The sequence below is a fragment of the Jaculus jaculus genome, chromosome 4, assembly GCF_020740685.1.
Source record: "Jaculus jaculus isolate mJacJac1 chromosome 4, mJacJac1.mat.Y.cur, whole genome shotgun sequence".
NCBI lineage: Eukaryota > Metazoa > Chordata > Mammalia > Rodentia > Dipodidae > Jaculus > Jaculus jaculus.
In genome coordinates this window covers 15,903,698-15,920,105 of record NC_059105.1, presented here as the reverse complement: position 1 = coordinate 15,920,105, position 16,408 = coordinate 15,903,698, and the positions used below count along the sequence as shown (strand labels likewise).

Here is a 16,408-nt window from a genome sequence, read left to right as displayed (position 1 = left end):
GCTAGGCTACTCACAGTCCTAGAAAACTTCATTGGGGCAACTTTCCTTAGCAGCCATCTCGTGGTCCTGGCATCTCCACTGGGTCTCCATTGCAATCCATGGTTCATCATCGTGGTTCCATTGGGTCTCCACGAAGGCATCCAGCAAACCTGCTTTGCACTGCCCATGGCTGTTTCCAAAACACAAGTCAGCATTGCAAACTCAATGACCCTCTCTCTCCTGCATTTTTTTTAAATTTATTTATTTGAGAGCGACAGACACAGAGAGAAAGACAGATAGAGGAAGAGAGAGAGAATGGGCACGCCAGGGCTTCCAGCCTCTGCAAACGAACTCCAGATGTGTGCGCCCCCTTGTGCATCTGGCTAATGTGGGACCTGGGGAACCGAGCCTCGAACTGGGGTTCTTAGGCTTCACAGGCAAGCGCTTAACCGCTAAGCCATCTCTCCAGCCCTATCTCCTGTATTTTTAAAATTAGTTTTGTACTCAGTGGAAACACTCAAGTTGGCATTGTTAGCCTCCTCCCAGTCCTCCTCTTTCCCCCTGGCCCCTCCTTGTTGGGGTATATGGGTCATGAATTGTGGGGTTAGCACCCTCAGTTATGGGTAGGAGGAAATGTCTCTGTGTATTATGACCCAACGTGTGGCTCTGACGTTCTTTCTGCCCCCTCTTCTACAAATTTCCCTGAGCCATGTTGGGTTCGTTTTAGGTCTGCTTCAGTGATGACGTCTTGGAAGCCTCTGTGTCTCTGGATATCTGAGTTGGTAGGAGTTGATTGTTCTCTGTGTGGATCCCCTTCACTCTTGTGCTGGTACCAGGTTCACCAAGAAAACAGCACCCTTGCTTGTTTTGCCAATTATTCTTAGTTTCAGCTGGGGCCCTTTGGAGGTATGATGGGGTGCTTCTCTCCTTAGAATCTGTGTCTGTCTGAAAAAGAGAAGCAGATTCTCTGACTGAGAGTAAAGTTATCACCAGATAAATGGGATAACCATTATTCTGCATTTTTTATACTTCATAATACCAGGTATGGTGTCAATTTGTTGATCCACAGATGGGGGGAATAAGGAGACTTCGAAGAACAGGACACTCCTTGAGGACCCAGGCCTCTTCAAAAGACTGCATTCTTTCTGTTGTCTCAATGCAGTTCAGCTGGCCAAATCTCAATGGCTCTCAGGACTCTGATCTACCTCAGATACACCTAATCAGAGCCTCCTAACGAAAATGCATTCATCCATACTAGCGACATGCTCTGTGTGTGGTAAACTTAACAAGCTTTACTATTGGAAAGCCCTTCAGTTCCAGGGTGATTGACCAACCCGTGGGTACATCTTATGCATACTAAACTTAAAGACTTACTCAGAATTAAACCTTTGAGGTAACTTTGCCCCAGTGTGACCTGGGTGGGAAGCATTCCTGGACATGGATATTGGTGAAAGTGCTCTGTAAGGGTTTGAGTATTCAGGGGACCCAGCGTGTTTGTTTATCTTGTTGTCTCACTTTCCCTCTTTTTGTGCAAAGAGCTCAACTTGGCCCTGATTTGGCCCCACTCTGGATTTAGAGAGTAATTTGCTCTCAATTCTTCCACACACCACACCCAGAAGACCAACATTATGGGGTGATTGTTATATACGCTTGAGTTGGTTTGTATCCTTGCAAAGTAAATAACTTTGTTTTCTGTGCCTTTTACTCTCAACAAATTGTATTTGGCTGCAGAGTTCCTTTAAGGCTTGTCCTTTGCTGTTAAGTGTCATATTTAATGCTGGGTGGTCCTTTACTTTGTTATCTTTTGTGGTCGGCAGCACCAAAGATGGCTCCCAATGAAGGCAGCCTCTTAGTATTCATGGCCTTATGCAATTACCTGATCTTGGTCCTGAGGCAGACCAAGTGACTTGCTCCTCATCAATGGAGTGTGGCAAGATTGGTGTGCTGTCACCTTTGGATTATCTGCTTTATTTTTTGCTCTCTCTTCCACTTGAGTAGAAACCCAGAGAAAAATTGCAAGATACCCTAGGGAAAACTTCGAATCAAGGAATGGAAAGAAGCCTCCAGCCAATAACCAGCAAAGAATTGAGGCCCTGTGTATAATAGCAGAAGAAATTGAATCATGGCAAAAGCCCTGTGGGTGAACTTGGAATCAAGCCTTCCCCTAGGCCAGTCAAAATTTGAGATGAGCATAGCTCTTGCCAAAACTTGATTGCAGCATTGCAAAGAGACCCTCAGCCAAAGGACCTAGCTAAGTCATGCTGGCTCCTGACCCATAGAGGCTAATGTAATAAATGCTTATTGATTTGAGAGGCTGAATTTAATGTACTTGTTGCAAAGTAGTATATAGCTGTTGCTCTTTTAATCATGGCAAAGTATCCAGAATATGCCTCTACCCCATTTACTCCTCTAACTCTTAGGAAGGCAGCTGAGTGATTGAACCCTACAACTTTAAAGACAATGTTGTGGACACCTGGAGCCATACCCTCTTCTGGACATGTGTCAATGGTAATCTAGGATGGAACTCCTAGGAGAACCTAGAAACTAAGGAAGCACTTGGTATTCAGGGAATGACAAAGCAGAGAGGATTGGTACTTTTAAAAGGTTGTTTCTGGGACTGGAGAGATGGCTTAGCAGTTAAGCGCTTACCTGTGAAGCCTAAGGACCCCAGTTTGAGGCTCAATTCCCCAAGACCCACATAAGCCAGATGTACAAGGTGGCACATGTGTCTGGAGGCTCTGACACTCCCATTCTCTCTCTAGCTTTCTGCCTCTTTCTCTCTCTGTTTCTCTCAAATAAAAAATGAAAATTAAAAAAAAAGAAATTAAAGCCGGGTGTGGTGGCACATGCCTCTAATCCCAGCACTCAGGAGGCAGAGGTAGGGGGATCACTGTGAGTTCGAGGCCCCCCTGAGACTACATAGTGAATTCCAGGTCAGCCTGGGCTAGAATGAAACTCTACCTCAAAAAATCAAAATAAATAAATATTTAAAATAAAATAAAGAGGTTGTTTCCCATGAGCATTTTGTGCAGGCAGTACTTGGGAAGAAATAGAGAGCACCTTCATAGATAGCTAAGCTGAGACACTGCAGGTTAAGGAATAGCAAGGAGCGATCTGGGGAATCACTGGAAAGGTCAGTGTATTATCCTGAAAAGACACACTTGGGAATTTCACTCCTGTTTCCTAGACTGATTGAATCATGCTGGGCTTCAGACCCGAGGGATGAGGAACACAGGGAGAAAATCCTTGTTCAATGCTCCATGGACACATCTATAACTGTTAAAACATTGTATCTCTGTTTGAATTTAGTCATTGCCCTCCGTTCCTGGAAATGTGTGCAGACCCTGCATCCATGAGAAGATCTCTCATTTGTTTTTTTTTTGTTTTGTTTTGTTTTGTTTTGTTTTGTTTTCAGTAGGCTGAAATGTATCTGAAAGTCTTTGGACTGTAGCTGTCCTACATCAAAAGGCACTTCATAACAAAATACCATCATGCCCCATTTATAGTAATAGCATGCTGTGCTCTGGCTGCTGAGGGCAAATAAAATATGTTCTTGTAACATAAACATCCTCACCTTCCCTCTGAAGACTGAAGAACCATGAAAGATTTATTTATATTGGAGTTTGAAACATCAAGACATGTGCAAAAACATATTACAGATACATACATGTATATATACTACTGACAACTAGGTAGATAGATGGATAATCACAGAAGAGCTCACCATAAATGGAATCTAAACTCTAAATTATAACAGAAAATGTTGGGATAAAAAGGATATCAGAAGAAGGATGTCAGAGGCAGAAAGGGCATTGAAAGTCTCTGAGTCCAGGAACCTCATTGTTTTTGCTTTTTTTCCCCAGTGAAAATTTTCACAGTGGTAAAATATATGTAACATAGAATGTTCCATCTTAAACATTTTCGTGTGTTCCCAGTTGGAACACAAATGGCCAGGCAGACAGAAGCAATTGCCACTGTGGTCCAAGGGGGCCAGGCTGTATCTTGAGCCAACAGCAGAACCTGATGGTGTCATCCACATGGTAAAGGTTTTGTAGGCATGAAAGCTGCAAGGTTGAGTGGAATAGTTAACCTCAGTTCCGGAGAGCTGTTGCGATCAGGCAGTGCAGAGCAGGGCCAGGATCACTTCAAGGAGGCTTTGAGAGAGCACTGCATGAAGCTACGAAGGTGGACGGTAAGGTGCAATAGAGACTTTAGAGATGCCAGATTCACAGGACATCTGTTGAGGAAGGTTTTTGATTCAGAGTGGAGCTACTCCAAGAGAGAGGTTATGCGTGCTTCAGGCAGCAGAGCTGGGGGTGGGACCGCCCAACCCCTTTGGAGTCTGGATGATTTCATTAGGAGTTGCAGATACCAGACACAGAGTATATAAGATTTCTAGTTTTCCCTTCTGGTTTTAGTTTGTTTTGATTTGATTGTCCTTTACTCTTCTCCCATCCTTCTTTTTTGGATTGGGAATGTTAACCCTGTACTGATGCATGTTGAAAGTATAGAACTTTATTTATTTATTTATTTATTGATGTTATAGTAGCTCACAGTTAAGAATTTGCCTGAGTGTCAGGAGAGACTCTGCACATATGCTTTTGAGCAGACTCGTATTTGTTTTCATAAATACTATGGGCGCCTTTAGAATTGAATGCAATGAACTTCATGACCAGAAGCAAATGGGGAAGGTTATGTTTGAATGTCAAGTTGATAAAGGGGAGGGTTAATCACTGGTTTTTTAACTTGACAATATTTAGAATCACCATATAAACACATATATGAGACTCACGCTAAGAAATCTTCTAGATTAGGTTAACTGAGGTAAGAGGTCCCACCCTAGATGTAGATAGCACTATTGCATGGGTTGGGGTCCCAGGCTGAATTTAAAGGGGAGAGCTAGTTGGGTAGCTGCACTCATTGCTCCGTGTTTCCTCACTGTAGACTGACTGTAAGCAGCTGCCTCAAGCTCTTGCTGCCATGACTCCCCAAGCAGGACGGATGGAGACTTTGACCTGGAAGCTGAAGGAAACCCTTCCTCCCTATCAGGTACTTAGTCACAGCCATGAGAAAGTCACTAATACGGGATATATGCCCAGAAGTGGAATAGATATGCCTTGCTAATTTGTACTGTCACTTTTTGAGAAACCACCATGTTGCTCTATATCTGCATTCTCACCAATGCTATACACGGGTTCTAACTACTCCATGTCCTGACAAACACTTGTTTTATTTTCATGTTCATTTGCTTTTATTGCAGCCACAACAATGAGCATGAGATGGCACCCATCTGATATTTCATAGTAGTTTTGACTTGTGTTCCACTTAATGATTGGTGATATTGAAGACATCACCATGTACTTATGGCTCTTGGTATGTCTCTTTGGAGAAATGTCTCCTCAAGTCCTTTGCTCATTTTTAATTGGGTTATTTATTTCTATGTTACTGAGTTCTAGGGGTTCCTTTATCAGAAATATGGTTTGCAAGTATTTGCTTCCATTCTATGAGTTGATTTTCACTCTGTTGATAATTACCATTCAATAGAAAAATATGCTGAATTGTCATGAAGTTCTGTTTGTCTACTTTTACCTTCTTATTAGTAATTTTCTGTCATACCCAATAAGTCATTGCCAAATCCAATATTATGAATCTTATGCCTAAGTTTTCTTCTAAGGGTTTTGTAGTTTTAGGCTTATGATCCATGCTAAATTAACTGTTTTGTGCAAGAATGGATGAGGTTCCAATTTCACTGTTTTATACATGGAGAGACACAGACAGAAAGTAGTTTCTTTAGTGCTGTTTCTTTCAAAGGCAAAAGTTTAATTCCCCAAGTGAAGAAACTAGAACCCAGAAGGAGGCCGGCATGTCTGAGGCCTGTGGCATGCTGGGAGCATAGGGTGAAGCAGAATCTGAGCCTCTGACTCCCGGGCAGTACGATCTCACACACTTACAGGGAACCCAAATTACAATTCCTTGGACAGCGAAAATGAGTTATTTTCCTATTTCTCTTGGGTTCATTGTTGATACTATTTCAAATAAATGGGCACTTCGGGGAATGATAAAGCCCTTGATGGCTTTAAAATAAGTCCAGAAATTCCCTCCTCAAGAGGTAGGGCTTAACTCGTCTTCCATTAAGCGTGGCCTGAAACCAGTATCGGTGATCTTAGAGACTGGAGTGTGGCAGAAATGTCATTGTGTGGCTTCTGAAGCTAGGTCATAAAAAGACAATGTGATTTCTTCCTTGGTGTTTTTCCTAATGAGTCCTCCCATGGGACATCAAGCCATGTACACCTTTGCCTCCTAATCCACAGTGTGCCTCCTTTAGACCTAGCATGCCTGCTGGTGACCAGAGACCCAGCCAACATCTTCACTGCCGTTTCATGCAAGACCCTGAGCCCGAATCACCCTCCTTAGAAGCCCTGACAGTAATGACCCACAGAAAGTGACATAAGAAAGTTTGTTGTAGGGCCGGGCGTGGTAGCGCACGCCTTTAATCCCAGCACTCGGGAGGCAGAGGTAGGAGGATCGCCATAAGTTCAAGGCCACCCTGAGACTACAGAGTTAATTCCAGGTCAGCCTGGACCAGAGTGAGACCCTACCTCAAAAAACAAAAAAAAAAAACAAAAAAAAAAAAAAGAAAGTTTGTTGTATAAGTCATTAACTTTTGGTGTACCCTATAATGCCATGTAGATCGCTAGTACAGAAAATTAGCCAGCCTCCTTGAAATCACCACCATGGGAGCATCACCTATTTTACTAAAAGAGTAGCTTACTAAAAACCACTGCTTTTTTCTTTTATCAAGGCCTTGCTACCTCGAATTCAAAGGCAGAAGAACCAAACACTGGGGTTTCCTGGGTGACACCTAAGTTACCTGTGTCTAGTGTCCAGCCTGGGCTATTCTTGTGTGAGAAGGACCAGAGGAAAATATGTCTCTTCTAAAGGCCTGACACTGGAGCCATGGGGAAGTAGTTCAAATCAGGACCACATAAAACCTGGCACAAGACTTGATTTTAGCTCCAGCTCTGCCCAGAACTGGTGGTACCATATTGGCAAAACGCCTCTCCTTTTGGAAGTCTCTGTCTTCCAAGCCCTTTAAGCTGGAGGAAGCCCTCACCAGTGGTGCTGAATACAAAAAGCAGCCAAGCAAATACAGTTTAGGGAGAAGCTTGTCTCTGTGTAGATATGAGAAGGCTATGTGATTCAGTGGACTCACCTGTCAGCTTGGTGCCCGGAGATGGATGATCTTAGCTGTGCCTCTCACTGGGCTGTGTAATCTTGGGTCAGTCACTTCCTCTGTCGACTTCTGCTTCTGCTTATTTAATGTAAAAATAAAATAAAAGGTTTAGGGAGATGGCTTAGTGGATCAAGTGGTGCTGTGCAAACAGCAAGACCCAAGTTTGATCCTCAGAACTCACATAAAATGCCAGGCATGGTGGCACTGGTGATTATTGGCTTGTTACTTTAGTCAAGTAGGTGAGCCCTCAATTCAGTGAGAGGCCTTGTCAAAAGATAATAAAGAGGAAGGGCTGGAGAGATTGTTCAGTGGTTAAGGCACTGGCCTGCAAAGCCTAACAACCAGAGTTTGATTCCCCAGGACCCACATAAAGCCAGATGCACAAAATGGTACATGCATCTGGAGTTCATTTGCAGTAGCTGGAGGCCCTGACACACCCATTCTCTTTGTCTATCTCTCTTATCTCTCTCCTTCTCTCTCTTTCTTTCTCTCTGCTTGCAAATAAATAAATGATTTTTTTTTTTTTTGAGGTAGAGTCTCACTCTAGCTCAGGCTAACCTGAAATTCACTATGTATCCCAGGTTCACAGCAATCAAATTCACAGCAATCCTCCTACCTCTGCCTCCTGAGTGCTGGGATTAAAGATGTGCACCACCATGCCCAGCATATAAATGATTTTTTATTAAAAAAAGAATAATAAGGATGGAAGGTGATTAAGGAAGAAACTAGATATTGACCTCTGGTTTCCCCCCACATATGCACATGCTAGAGAAGAAAAAGAAGAAAAAGTGATAACAATTAAATAAGTAACAGCAGATAGAGTAGCTAACAACTATTTACTGACTTTATCATAAACTCTAGGTTAAGTTGCACTCAGTCTTTAATACAGATCTGGGGCATAGGATCCATTTTTTGTCTATTTTTCCAGATGAGGAAATGACAGCTGAGAATAATCAAGCAAAGAATCCAGGATTCAAACCTGAACACATAGCTAACACTATGGTGGTAATTCTGAGTCAGATTCAGCTTGAGTTAGAATTGTGTGGGTGCTGGGCTTCGGAAGAAATATGGATTATATAGAGAATGGATAGGGGCATGGTGCCAGGTATTTAGTAATACAATGAACCACAGATCAGTGATCAGTGACATTAGTGTCAGAAACATGTGTTTGCTTCTGGCACATGGGGACACCTCCTTCTAGAGGAAAAGGAAGATTTTTATCTCTTTTATGCCAATCACTGTAATTTGTAGGGCCTGCAGGAGAGCAAAGTGAATATAAAATGGCTGGGATATTAGCATGCAGACTATTTGCAGGACTGGTGCCAAAATTTTCTATAGTAATTGATAAGGTTGTCCTACATGGACATCAATAACCTTGGCATTAAACACTGGCACACACAGAATTCCATAGAGAAAATGTTGTGTGACAGAGCAGTCCTAAATGAGCCAGGCAGGACAGTACAAAAGTACCAGATGCTACACAGAGCACGCACGTGTCAGTCACCTTCCAATCACTGTGACAGAACCTCCAAGACAAACAGCTTATGAGGAGGAAAGCTGCCTGAGGCTGACGGCTTCAGAGCTTTGCATTCATGGTTAGCTGGCCGTGTAGTTTTCAGCCCATGGCAAGGCAAAGAATCAGGGTGAGGAGTGCATGCTGGGAAGAAAAACAAAAAACAAAAAACAACTACTCAACTCATGGAGGCCAGGACATGAAAGAAAACGAAAGGAAGGGACCAAGGTCCCAATATCTCCATAAAGGTTAATCTTCCAATGACCCAAATTTCTTCCACTAAGTGCCACCTGCTAGTTTCCACCACCTCTAGACAACACACAAGCAAGTAACCAGCCTTTAAGGGACATGTAAAACGCAAACCATAGCAGCATGAGACCATCTCGGGAGCTACGGATGGGACACCAAAGGGAATCAGCAGCTCAAGAGTACGTAGAAGAAATCTGAGCGTAGGCTTATATAGTTCTACAGAACAAAAGTGTGTTTTTGAGCTCCGGTTTTGGAATTCCATTTTTGTCCTTAGCCTTGGATGGTCTGGAATATGTAGGTTACCAACGAAATGCAAGGGGGCCACGCCCCCAGACTCTATAAATGTCGAGCTCCATAGACAGAAAAACCCAGGCCTGCTGGGCACACTGCTGGGCAAGCCTGTCATTCTGGCACTTGGGAGGGAGAGGTGAGAGGACCAGCAGTTTAAGACCGTCTGCAGCTCCATAGGCCCTTCGAGGCCAGCGTGGGCCACATGCGAAGTTGTATCAGACAGCTCCACAGGCTGGCAGGTAAAGATTGGTCAGGGAGGTGAAAGAACTTCTACAGCTAATTTGTTGCCCTCAGGACTAAGTGCTATTAAACTCTAGGCAGTGTAATTCAAGGGTCCCAGTACTACCCAGAGAGAAAGTCCATGATCTCTCTAACTGCCCTCAGGGCTTTCCAGGATAGTTATCAGGGGACAGTGTTCTTGTTTTTGTTTTTTGTGGGTTTTTTTTTTTTTGTATTTTTCTTTTTGTATTGTTGTGGGTTGTTTTGTTGTTGTTGTTGTTTTTACTATTTTATTTATTTATCAGAGAGAGAAGAGAGAATGGCGCTGCAAATGAACACCACATGCAAGCACCACCTTGTGCATCTGGCTTATGTGGGTCCTAGGGAATTTGAACCTGGTTCCTTAGGCTACTCAGACAAGTGCCTTAACCGCTCAGCCATCTCTCCAGCTCCATTCTTGTTTTCTGATGACTTCTAGCAAGCAAAGCTCATTTCAGGAAGGTGCTTTGCAGCTCCTAGTGAGGAGGTTGCTGGAATGGTAAGGGGTGGGGTTAGGTGATGTGAAGACCACATTCCTCTGGCCTGGAAGCAGGCCTGGCTTTCTTCCCTTCCTTCTGCCAACTGCTTTCTGGTGGGAAGTGGGAGGGGGTGGGGCAAGAAAGGAGAGAAAAGGCCACAAGGTGTGCTCTTCCCCTTTCCTCTCAGGCAAAAACCAGAAAAGCTGTCTCCAAATAGGAAGGGTAGGATTCAAAGAATTTTCTAGGGCTGGAGAGATGGCTGAGCGGTTAAAGGGCTTGCCTGAGAAGCCTGAGGATCCGGGTTCAATTCTCCAGGTCCCACATAAGCCAGACGCACATGGTGATACATGCGTCTGGAGTTCGTTTGCAGTGGCTAAAGGCCCTACTGCACCCATTCTCTATCTCATTCTCTAATAAACAAATAAAAATAAATCTTTTTTTAAAAGAATGTTCTGGAGAAGGTGCTTGTTCTGGTGGCCTTTGAGGGGAGGGTGAGTCGAGGAAGGGGAAGTGTGAGCAGCTTAGAGGCTTCTGGGTAGCCAGCCTGTGTGTGCACCTTACCCCACTCCACCCCAAGGTTCCATCACCACACTTCCCTGTGCATGCTGGGGGACCCAGCTAAATCTGTGGCTATTTCCTGCTCTAGGGAACTGCTGGAGTAGCTCAGCTGGGAAACCAGGACCACAGCTTTCTCCTGCCACTCAAGGGTCATTTGCACAATAGCCAGACCACCCGCTGAGGTTGTAGACAGGGCTTGTGACCTCCAGCATTTAAGAATCTAATCAGTTTGCTTTTTCCTGTGGAGAGCCAACTCTTTAACCCCAAGCCTATTAAGCTACATTCCTCCCCCTTTTACCAGCGTCCCACCTCCTCTAAATCTCATAGGATGCTCTCGATGGAAACTGCCAGGTCCTCTCCTGAAGGCTTGAGGACACTGCTGACTTTCTCCCCTGGAGGTCCCATGCCCCACCACAGGCAGAACTGAAGATCGATCGAGGGCACTGGTTGACATAAGACTATGGTTAATTCCTTGGAAATCACCCTCCTGGCTAGTGAACCCTGGATTTACTGAAGTCACAAGGCACCAAAGCCAGGGGTTCCCTAGAGATTACCTGCGGGTGGGACTTGCTACATTGTCTAAGAGGTCACCACCCAGGCAGGCCCCTGCCAGGATTTCCCTGGAGGCCTGCGGATTAGAGAAAGGCTGTTGGATTTCCTCAGTGGAGAGAACAGAACGCGCGCATTCTGTCCACTGTGTAACTGTGGGGCCAGCATGTTTCCAGCAGCCTCGCTTCTCAGAACAAGATGGTGCCTTTAGGTATTGTATCTTGTCTGAAGCATTGGGGGTCCAGAGAACGCTTTATCTCAAGAAGGGGGTGTACCCACCCCCACTCTAATCTACAGTCATACATCCAGCGTGCCACTCGGAGACGCATGTCAGAGCATCATCCCTGCCAAGCAAACAACTTCACTGTTGCAGTCAGGTTCACACTGCTGGCAGAAATCACCCGACCAAGATCAGCTTTTGGGGGAAAAAGAAGATTTAATTTGGCTTATAGACTCAAGGGGAAGCTCCACGATGGCAGGGAAAACGATGGCATGAGTAGAGGGTGGACATCATCCCCTGGCCAACATAAGGTGGACCATAGCAACAGGGGAGTGTGCCAAACACTGGCAAGGAGACACTGGCTATAACGCCATAACTTGACCCCCAAAATATACTGCCTCCAGGAGGCATTAATTTCCAATTGCCATCAGCTGGGGAGACTAGCATTCAGAATACCTAAGTTTATGGGGCACACCTGAATCAAACCACCACATTCCACCCCTGGCCCCAATAAACTGATAACCATACATGATGTAAAATGCAATGTATTCATACAACTTTTATAGTCCCCATAGTTTTTATCAATTCCAATGATGTTCAAAACATCCCCATAGTCCAAGATCTTTTTTTTTTTTTTTTTTTTTTTTTTGGTTTTTTTGAGGCAGGGTCTCACTCTGGCTCAGGCTGACCTGGAATTCAAGATCTTTTTTTAACTGAGCCATAATACCAAAAAATCTCCCAAAAAACCATAATGACACAGAATAAACACACAGCAAAAGATGGCACTGGGCATAGCAAAGAAACATTCAGCCAGTACAAGATTTAAAACAACCAGAGCAGACATCAAATTCTGTAGCTTCAAGTCTAACAAACGACTCTAGGCATTGACAAATCTCCAAGTATAATCATTCGAACCAGCAAGAAGTCTCTGGAGTTCCAATTCCGCCCCTCCAGTTAGGCTTCCAGCAAGACAGTAACAGTCTTCTAGAACTTTTAAACCTAAGCTGATTCCCATATAGAAATATATGTTGCCATAAGGTCATAGGTCATGGGCTCTTTAAGGCTGAATGGGTATAAACCATGGAGGACAAATTTTATCCTATGTAAAGAGCAACTAAGAGAAGTTATGTGACATGGTCAAGGTCATGTGTTCAGCTAGGACACTGAAGTGTAAGGACCTCTGACCCCGTGCTGTTTCCATGATGGGCAGGTGAGAATAAAATGTTGAGACCCTAAGCACAAAAGATAAAAAAATATATATGACATCCAAGTTTAAAAAGTCAAGACTTGCCAGTCTTTCTGAAGTGAAATAGCTTCCTTAGATATTTTTATTGCAAAATGCCACAAAAGTTCACGAGAGATCAGCTCTTCTCTTTTCTGTTTATTTTCTGCCTAGCCTGGTGCCTCACAGTACGTGCTCAGTCTTGCCATCTGGGTAGATCCCCAGCAATGATATATGTCATATATTTTGAGAGTGACTACATTTCAATTATGAGAGTCTCACACTTTTCTTATCCCCTTTGTTCCTCAAGGTCTCTGTGGAGAAGTACTTTTAGAGGTTTTAAAGGCTTGAAAGGGATAGAGGGCCAGCGTGCCCCAGCCAAGTCAGGACAAGGTAGTGTCCCAGTGACAGAAGCTCCTATTCACCACACACTTTGCATTGCTTGGTCCCCTTAGGAACTTGCGGAGGCTGTTTGGGGCCATTCTACCTCCTGCCCTACAGGTTTCCAGTGTCACCAGCCAAGAACCCCACCCAATGAGTGGGTGAACAGCCGAGGAGAATCAGGCAGTGCATACTGGGAGACAGGCTAATTTTAGGTCCAAGGGGGTGGGTAGAAATTCAGGCTGAATTCTGGGGCCTAAGGCTCTCCAAGAACATACAACTGGAAGATTGGGAGCCCCTTTGAGCAGGCATACATCAGGGCAGCATTGGCAAGCACGGGCATGTGAAAACATCCTGGGGAAAGTGGAAAACGTCTTTCAGTCAAGTCAGTTAAGATATTGCATTCCTCCAATGTTGGCCTCTATTTGTGGAGAATTGGCTGTGTTTTCAAGTCTCCCTTCCACTCATCCTTTCCGATTTTCAGAAGGCAATTAGAGCTGGACTTAAGGAACAAAGGAAGATGGGCAAACAACCTGGGCTAGAGTGAAACCCTACCTCAAAAACAAAAACAAGAAAACAAGAAAGAAGAAAGAAAGAGAGAGAGAGAGAGAGAGAGAGAGAAATGAACTCAGGGGCTGACCACACCGTTCACCATCCAGGTTCCTGCTCCCCCTGCCAGTTCAAACTAGGTGTAGAAACATGAGATTCCTTTAATATTTCAGAAGCTTTACTTCTTTTCTTTCCTCCTCAAATCAACTTAATTTGGAAGTTTGCTTGCTTAAATTTTCCACAGAGAAGAAATTCAAAGAAATATCCAGAATCTTTTGAAATCTAATCTTCTGGTCAAGCCATGAGTTGGACATATTGTTCCTTTATTGTCTCACTTAGAAGTAGGAGGTGAAATTGTTTTCTTCTTCTTCTTTTTTTTTTTTTTTTAGATTCTTTGCCTCCAAATTTCTACTCCATGAAAGCCTCCAGGCAGGTGGGGGGTCGGGGCAACTGGTACAGTTATAGCTTTGACTAAATATGTAGGATGGGAGAAATTTTCTTGCTGAACAAAAAATAAAGAGATTAAAAAATGTCTGCAGGGTGATGGGTGTTAATCAGATGGAATTCACGATGCAGCCCTGGGAATCACATTACCTGAGATGTTGATTCAGAACAACACCAGCCAGGACACTGAGCTGAGTCCAAGAAATTGCACACTTTGCTTGAGAAGGTGTGCAGAGGAAGAGGGGAAACAAAGGTTTCCCTTTCTTTGTTTAGGCGAAAACAAAAATGTTAGACATCCCTCTTGTGCTGGTGAAAATCAAGGTTAATCTCAGTTGTATTAAGAAGCCTGAGAACCCAAGAATTTTCTACTCTGGTGACTGAGAGGTTGGGAAGCTGGAGGCTCATATGAGCACTCAGGACTTTCAGCAAGCTGACCATCCTGAAGTCGCTGCACTGACCCAACCTCTTTGCACACAGAAATGAGGGCTACAGGGCTCACCTCTCAGTGACCTCCCAATCCCAGCGACCACCCCCCCCCACCAACCCTGCCACATCTGGGACTCAGCTGAACTCAGAATCTGGAAGGGCTTAGCACACCCTTCCTCTAGCAACTGTATGAGGTGTCAGGGGAGAAGTGATCACCAAGGCAACCAAGCTCCCTCCCTGCCTGGGTCACCCTCGGAGATGAAGAACATATGGAGAATGAGGTAGAGGAAATCCATGGGCCAGCGAGTTTTCCCCAAAGACTGTAGTTTGTCTGTCTTGTTAGGATTTAGGGGACCATCCTACCAGTAACACCCAGACATCCTGCTAAGAAGGAATCCAGGGGCCTTTCCTATCACCTTAAAACTGTGTTTCCAAGGCCTAGCACAATGTCTGGCTCAAGTAGGAATTTAATACACCCTAGTTAAGTAAATGCAGGAACTAATGAGCAATGCCCATGGGGCCTGATCTTCCTGACAAGGCTCCATGTGTGACACCATCAGATTGCTCTCTTATGTCCCCACTCCCCTTTTGTTAATCTCCTGGACCTATTCTCTCAGCTTTACAGCATGTGGAAGGCAGAGCGCATGCCTAAGACTGAGTCCCTCTGCCCAGCGTCACACTCACTCCCAGGTGCATTAGTGGACTCAGGCTGCTATGACAAGGGACAACAGACTGAGAGGACTTACATAACAGATGTTTACTTTTCTACAGTGTTGAAAGATGGAAGCCTAAGATCAGCGTGCTGGCAATGAGATGCTCACTTGTCTTTTCCTTGTGTGTGTCCTCGTGTGGCCTTTTATTCTGGAGGAAGAAAGAAAGAGCGAAAGAGAGAGAGAGAGAGAGAGATCATCAGATCATCATCGCTGGTGTTCCTTTCTCTTTAGGACATTAGTCCCCTGGTATGGGGACCCCACCCTGTGACATTTAATATCAGTTACCTCATTAAGGTTCTATCTCCAAACACAGTCATCTTGGGGGCTATAACTTCACCCAGTGAAGTTGGGGAGAATGTAATTCAATCTATAATTCTAGGCAAGGAAAGCCCTGCCAAGGCCCCACACGTAAGAGGGCACCACTCTGGCATCTTCCAGTTGTCCCCCTCCCCACAGCATGAGGCATTGCCACGATCATCCACAGCTGGGGTTCCACTTTCTAGGCCATATTCCATGTAGGTATGTGGGGGCACAAAATTCCTTTCTTAGGAAGGCCTGGACCTCCTAAGAAGAGGACACCTAAGAGGCAGCTAATTTGGGGGAGAATAAATGAACAAAATTCAGAACAACAGCCAGTTTGTCTATACATACTAATCCTTTCTTGGTGTGGGAGAAGCCCAGGGAGAAAATAAAGGAAAAGAAGTCATGATCCAGGGCTGAGACTGGGGTCAACTCACCAAATACTGTGATGTGAGTATGTTTATTGAATGCTTTTTAAATTTCATATGTAGCTTTTAGAGCTGCGGACATGATAAGTAAACTTACTGTTTTTCTCTTCACTAGGAAGGGCACAGGTGGTAGGACCTTACTCTGGGTTTGCTCCAGGCATTTCCTGTTTATGCTTGATGCCCACAGTGTTATCAACACCACCACATGTTCACCTTTGAACGTGTCTTGATTTGAAGCAATATATTCGATGATCTCCTCAGCTATGAAAGGGAAATGCTCACATAGAAGTTGGGGGACAGACAAGTGAAGTTGGTCAAGAACAATGGAATAGCTGTTCATTTGCTGCTCTGGCTGCGGGGTGAACAAGATGCACAGACATGCTTCCTCCCTGAGGAGTTCGTTGATTATGTACAGGGCACAAGACTTATGCTGACATGTCTCTGGAGAGCAATACAGGAAGGTGCACAGATGTAGTAGAGTACTTAATTAATCAGGGCCCAGAACATAGTGTGGATCGAGGAAGAAATATGACCATCCATAGAATTCTCAGACTGAAGCTTCTAAGCTGGAGCATAGAGAATGTTAAAAAATCAGTTCAAAAAATATAGTACAGA

The 16,408-nt window shown here is 44.3% G+C and overlaps 1 long non-coding RNA gene across 2 annotated transcripts; it reads right to left on the bottom strand.

The window, feature by feature from the left end:
• Window positions 1–7,200: 7,200 nt before the first annotated feature.
• On the bottom strand, window positions 7,201–15,927 carry LOC123460021. 2 transcript variants are annotated; one of them, XR_006636733.1, is made up of 3 exons: window positions 15,891–15,927; window positions 15,099–15,213; window positions 7,201–7,288 (listed from the first exon to the last, which is right to left on the bottom strand). It is a non-coding gene; the product is annotated as an uncharacterized LOC123460021 (long non-coding RNA). The 2 variants fall into 2 exon arrangements; XR_006636734.1 differs by lacking the exon at window positions 7,201–7,288 and adding an exon at window positions 8,780–8,870.
• Between the last annotated feature and the right edge of the window lie 481 nt (window positions 15,928–16,408).